This window comes from Pinus tabuliformis, chromosome 5_1 (genome assembly GCF_031772625.1).
Source record: "Pinus tabuliformis cultivar Carrire ecotype Pingquan chromosome 5_1, CPIR1, whole genome shotgun sequence".
NCBI lineage: Eukaryota > Viridiplantae > Streptophyta > Pinopsida > Pinales > Pinaceae > Pinus > Pinus tabuliformis.
In genome coordinates, this window is record NC_142305.1 from 507,381,686 (window position 1) to 507,388,740 (window position 7,055).

Below are 7,055 nucleotides of genomic sequence, written 5' to 3' on the forward strand. Positions count from 1 at the left end.
GATTTGACAAGCATGGCAACTTTTGACTGCGATTATGCAATCTTTGAACATAGTAGGCTAAAAGTAACCTGCCCGTAAGATCTTTTGGGCCATAGCGTAACCAAATTGATGCCCCCCACACATGCCTAAATGGCAATCATTCAGGAATTTTTTGGCCTCCTCATGGGTGAGGCACCTTCGCAGCACTGTATCAACACCACGATGGTAAAGTGTATCACCGACGATCATGTAGTCTTTTTCTTGGTATCTAGTACGTCGTTGTTCAGAGCGAGAGGTATTAGGCCTCAATGTTTGGGTTTGGAGATAGATTAATATACCTCCATACCATGGATCGCTTGTCGATATCATAAACAAAGATTCATCCATGATTGATGCTTTGGATGTTGAATCGTTGGACGAAGATGGTAAGCCGCATAGTAACTCTGCGAATACTAGAGATTTCTTTGATTTGGATTTTACGAATTCTAGATCAAACTCTTGCAAAATTGCTATCCATTTCGAATATTTTCCCCCAGGTAATTGACACGACGAAATGTAAGTCATAGGGTTGCAATCTGACAAAATGGTAGTTTTGCGAAAGAGGATATAGTGTCAAAATCTTTGTACTGCTTGAACCGCTGCAAGAGCCAGCTTTTCAACATAGGAGTACTTGCTTTCTGTATCATTTAAGTTTCAACTTAAATAATAGATAGGATGTTTGATTCCATTGTCTTCTTGAACTAAAACCATTGTGATGGTCGTATCTGTTGCAGCTAGATATAGGTTAAAGTCTTTTTGATAGTTAGGAGTGTACATTAATGATGCTTTTATTAGGGATTCCTTTAGAGCATCAAAGGAATCTTTCATGACCTGATCCCAATTAAAGGGCACTTCTTTTTTCAAAAGACGCGTATAACCTTTAGCAAGTTCGGCGTAATTTGGAATGAACCTCCTCAAAAAGTTTGCTTTCCCTTGGAGTTTCTAAATCTGAAGAAAAATTGAAGGTGGAGGCATGTCGATGATTGCCTGAACCTTACATGGGTCGAGTCGAATCCTATCTCTAGAAACCACAAAACCAAGTAAACGACCAAAACTGACACAAAACACACACTTGTGCGGATTGAGTCATATCTTATAGTGTCGGCAACATAGAAATATAGCTCTCAAATGCTGCAGATGGTCAGTCCACTTTCACGAATGAGTCGGTAGATCATCGAGATATGGTTGAACAATGTTTTTGATGTCATGGAAGGTGTGGTTCATAGCCCTCTGAAAAGTTTCCCCTACATTCTTTAAACCGAAAGGTAGTTTGCAGTACACGAATGTGCCGCACGAACATATAAATGCAGTCTTCGACTGGTCCTGTGGGCAGATATTTATTTGATTATACTGAGAAAATCCATCCATAAATGAAAATATTTCGCATCCAATGCATTCATCAATTATCTGGTTGATGAAGGGTGTAGGGTAGTTATCCTTTGGACAAGCTTGATTTACATCCCTTTAATCGACACACACTCTAATCGTTCCTTGCTTTTTCATCACAGGAACAGTATTCGATACCCAATCAATTAGAGGAACTGGGTAAATGAAACCAGCATGTAAAAGTTTTTCAACTTCTGCCTTCATGGCAGTGGCTTTCTTCAGGTGTACCTGTCGAAGTTGTTGTCATACCAGTTTGACATCTGGATACATCTTGATTTTGTGTTCAACTATACTCAAGTCTATGCCTGGAATTTCTTTATATGACCATGCAAAGACATCTCTGAATTCACGAAAGAGAGCATAATATATTTCCAGTTCTGTAGAAGAACAAGATTTGCCGACATGAATATTCTCTACAACATCTGGATTAGTCGAGATATTTATGGCAATATTTTCTTCAATATTGGGCAGATTCGCTCAGAATCCACTGTATTTACAGTATTTGATAGAAAATCAAAAATTGAAGGATGATTAAGGTTGTTGGAATAATCTTCGTTGTAATCCGGAAGATGGGAATGATTGTGGTAGTCTTCCCATGGTGCCTCTCCTATCATCATCGACTGAATAATTCCTTCATCTATAGAATGGACATGTGACCAAGGATCTAAAGAGGTGCCATATTCATTAGACCTATCTATCCAAACACTCGATGAGCGTTGATTTGGGTTTGCCGCCCAAGCCAAGAAAATTGATTACTACAAAATTTCTATTGGGCTTGGAGGCAATAGCTGTTGATGATCCATGCTAACAAAATGTTCAGAAATCTTCTGAATTCATGTAGATATGGAAGATATCATGTTGCAGGTTTCCACCGTGGCCACTTCCGCCAGATTACTCGGAGACAGTAGGGAAAAAGTACCCATTAAGGCAACGTATTTTAGGAGGCCTAATCCAACATTTTGAAGTGAATGAGAGCTTCCATGGATCATTGGAATGCTTCTTGTAACTTGTGAACTATTGGGGAGGAAGGTTTGTTGATCAACGATTGTAATTCCTCCTTGAAATGGAAATGCAATCTTTCTAAAGTATGTTGACACAACGGTAGCCATAGCATAAATCCAGGGCCTTCCCAGTAGGATATTGTAATCGAGGTTTCCATCGATAACTTGGATGTCAATTTCTACTGTTTTGCCCCCCAGTTCAACTTGCAAGTTACTTAAAATCCCATACAGGGTGTATGTTCATCCATCGAATGCTTTTAATGTCTTTGATGATCTTGACAAGGGTGGTGAGCCTAAAGTTTTCCAGCAACTCATCGACATAATGCAGGTAGATGCACCCTTATCAATAATTGTTCGATGAACAATTTTGTTGAGGGCTTTCACTTGTATGAGGAAAGCGCGTTGAGCTGGTAACTGAGGTTCATATCCTTTATGATTAAAGGCCACAAGATTGGAATCCGCTAGGTCAATCCCACCTATTTCTGATAATAGAGCTTTCTTTTGGGAGGGGAAATTTTGCAGTACTTCAAGGGTTGACATAGCAGATGGTGATTGGGCTAGATCCTCTACTATATTGTAATTCTGTGTTACTCGAACACGAGGATTAAATGTTGATTTGTGTACTACTCCGATTGGCAGCTTTATTGTTAGTTCAGGAATGATGGGTGGCACAACTTTTGTTGAAGTTGTTGTCAAACTACTAGGTTGATCTATAGCCTTGTTGTTCGACATCTGTGGATTCCCATAATCTTTATTCCTTGTCGATATCAAAGCATCATTTTGCTGTTTTGAAATGGACAATGTAAGCACCTGGGAAGGGGAAGCATTGTCGCTAGCAACCAGATTGCTTTCTGGGTTTGGAAACAGATCAGTCAACACCACTGAGGTATTTGAACTCTTAAAGAACTTTTTAATCTCAGCTTTATGTGGACAATATCTCATCCAATGGTCCTCATCACATACGTAACATGGCTGACTAGTTTTCTTTTGCCCAGAAGGGTTTCCAGAAGATTTTTCAGGAGCCGAATCTTCCTGTTTCTTCTTTTTGTTTTTCCCTTTCTTCTTGCCCCCTGGTTGCTTCAGTTCTTTGCCTTTATCGGTCGACATGACATTAACCTCCAATGCAGGAAGTTTGTCATTTTCCTTTTTACTGGAAACTACAAGGGCTTTACCAGATGGGACCTTTGCGGTTTGCGTATTTGAGGTGCCAATCACGTCGTCGCCAGCATGATAGTCCCTGTTCAATTTAGGAGGAGGAGGAATGGAAAATTCTGTTCTAGGAGAATTAAGAATTTTGTCATAGAGCGTGCCAAACTGTGTATAGATCAAGTCTAGATATTGTGCATGAGCAATGACTTGCTCTTCAGTGATGACCCCTCCCTTGGTCACATCTTCTGTGATAGAAGGTGACAATGACTTTATAAACCATTCAGCTAGAAGTTGATCAAGAACATGTGTCTTTACCATTCGACGACGACGTCGCCACTCATGAATATGATCAGATATGTGAGTAGTTGTTGTCTGTTTAAAATTGGTAAGGAGTTTCGTTCCTGTTTCATACCTTATGGGTAACTGAAAATGGGTTAAAAAGGTGGTGGCAAGGGTGTTGAAGTTATCGAATGAATCTCTAAGCAATTCGATGTACCATTTCGCTGCCAGACCAGTTAACATTCGTTGAAAAAGGTGAAGCCTAATCAAATCATCATTGGGGGTGTTGGACGAACACCACAGATGAAATGTCATCACATTATTCGATGGATCTTCACTCAGATTTCCATTGAATTTAGGAATATCTTATGAAAGTTTATGAGGAATCGTTGGCCACCAAGGGGCGTAAGCAATTGGATCATTTGTTAGCCGATTCATGTCTGGTAATTCTAAAGTTGCTACAAAGGGAAACTTTTGATTCAGGTTTGGCGAAGCATACCCAGGATAAGATGGGAACGCCTGAGCAGTGGGTCTTTGCATACCAGCATAATGTATCTAATGCTCATAACTTTGATAAGGTTGATGGGCATAAGCATTATAATATGATTGTTGATAACTGTTTTGGATATACGGCTGCCCATTACCTGCAAAGCTTTGTTGCTCAGGTCCTCGGTAAGCTCGCTAAAATTGCGGTTGTTGATATTGCACCAGCCATGGCTGAGAGACCATTTATTGTTGTCCAATACTAGATGTTTAACCAAGATTATGGGTGATAGTACCTGTTTGAGCCTGAGTTGCTTTAGTAAAGGAGCCACTAATCAGTGGTTGTGATTGAGTCGCGGGGACAAGAGGCTATTGTATTACGACCTGAGGGACTTGAGGTTGACACACAACAGGCAGTGCTTGTACTTGTGACACCGTCACAATATCTGGTGTAGTGGGAATGTTTGACACAGGTTGATTTTGTTACATTGAATATACAACTCTTGGTTGCTGAGGCAGTATCGGCATCTAACCACTGGATGTAATTCTAGCTTGACCCGAACTTTGTTGTAAACTCTCATATGGTTGCTCCCCCGGAGGGAACAATGAAAAGGCATATTGTGCCCCATATGGTGGCAATTTAGTGTTCAAAGGGTAAATTGGCCTTTGGAGATTGGACTGCCCAAATTGATACTGATGTGAAGGATCAATTTGCTGAGTCTCAACATAAGAAATTCCAGATAAGATTTCGAATGAACAAATAGGAACAGAGCATGTTGTCAAAACAGTCGCTAGGTGGACTCCATCTAGTGGTTGAGAACTAGTTGGGACAGATGGTATACCAGTGAACATTGTTGGAGTAGTAGTAGGAAGTTATTCTACTGCTATATCAAAGGACACAGTCCTAGATGTTGATGGTTGTTCAGACATATTGAGTCTATCCAAAAGGTTTCCTAATGGTTCGATAGGAAATTGTGATGAAAAAGAACTAACTTTTGTAGTAGAAGGATGTAAGTGGATGCCAGTTCCAAAATGCACTGGAGTACTGGGTGGAAGATCTTCCACTATCTCCTCTATAGCAATCAATCAAGGTGGAAGAGGTAGACCGTCAGGTCCGTAAAATATTTCTAGTGCCAAAGAAGGTATAGACTCTGCAGCGACCGATGTTGGAGGGGCGACATCTTCTGAATCAGCCCTAGATGTAGCTGGTTTAGGAATAAAAGTGTTTATCGTTACACTAGGATCAGTTCTAATGTCCTCTTGTAACTGCAGAACTTCTTTTGTAGAGGTAGGGGTACCATAAATAATTGGAGTCACTGGAGTCTATGAGGATGTTGAAACACAAGTTTCAAATAAACCAGGAGACTTCGACCCAGTTAAACGAGATCACCTAGCCCAGAATGGTTTTGTTGCCGAAGTCAAAAATGATTGACTTGTTAGTCTCTGTGAATGATGAGGTTTTGATTGACTTTCTTCCACGATTGCAGATTACTCGATCAACTCAAAATAAAAAGGGGAAAATGTTATTTCGAATTAAATGAATTTTATGACACTTTGACACAACTTGCTTTTTCAATTTTTAAGAGTTAAGAAAAAGCTAAAGATGAATCTAGTCGCCTTCGATTTTTAATGAACCTAAAGTGACAAGTGCTCAGATGGACTTTTTCTTTTAAGGAGTCTGAAAAGGAACAAAAGTGACTACTCTGGAAATCTAGACAGAGGGATTACCAAACCAATCGCAAAACTGCAATATACACCTAGGTGGTAAATTATAGAGAAATTACTAAGGACTTTACATATGGCAGTAAATCTTCCCAAATGTTGTGTTCAGTGCATTGCGATCAATGGGGCGGCAGACACGGATTCCTAAGGATAAAGGATATTCGCCTATTGTGGTCTCCCAATATATACTCGACGGTACGTGGGAGCACAAGTACGTACTGGCACTTGTCATATCAAAGAGGAGGAATCACCCAACCTACGATGAAAAACAATAGTTACCAGGCTTTACGACGCCAGAATACGTCTCTAGCCTAGACTTCTAAATGTTGTGCATTAGGTTCCAAAGCATTTTTATGTTCATTGAGGTTTATTTTATAGTTGATCTTTCTTAAGAAGTTTGCCTTTCAAGGTTCACTGCATGATGTAGACGTACAACTCCTAAATATGCAATCTAAAATGATAAGAAGTAGTTTATTTTCTTTTAGCAATGAAAATCCTAGCTACTAAGGAAAGGAAAATATGATTCTTTCAACATAGAGCAGAGAGCACACACTAAATGCACTTTTCCTAAATCAAATTCTGCATGCAGTCTAAATGCAAATGCACATGCATGTATTTGTTTTTCAGTTCCCTTAATGTGAGAATGACAAAAAGAAAACTAAGTACAGATCTGAACTATTTTCTTTCAAAGCGACAGTACTAAAAATTTTCTCTTTTCGAAATGAAAGGAAGACTAAGATGACACTTTGTGATTTCAAATTTAAAACTTCTTTCGACACTTGAAATACTAATAATTTCAAAATCAAGTACAATGGAAAAAGTGTAATTGACTATCTAAAAGAGGAAGACTTTACGACACACTTTTTCTTGATTGAAAATGACAGTTGCGACACTTTCGAATCAAAAGATGACAGTTCGATTAAGCCATTGTTTGCAAAGGAGGACTGTAAATGATGAAAATACATAAAAAAACATTCACAATTCCTTCTCAACAGTGAAGGAATAAGGTTTCAACAG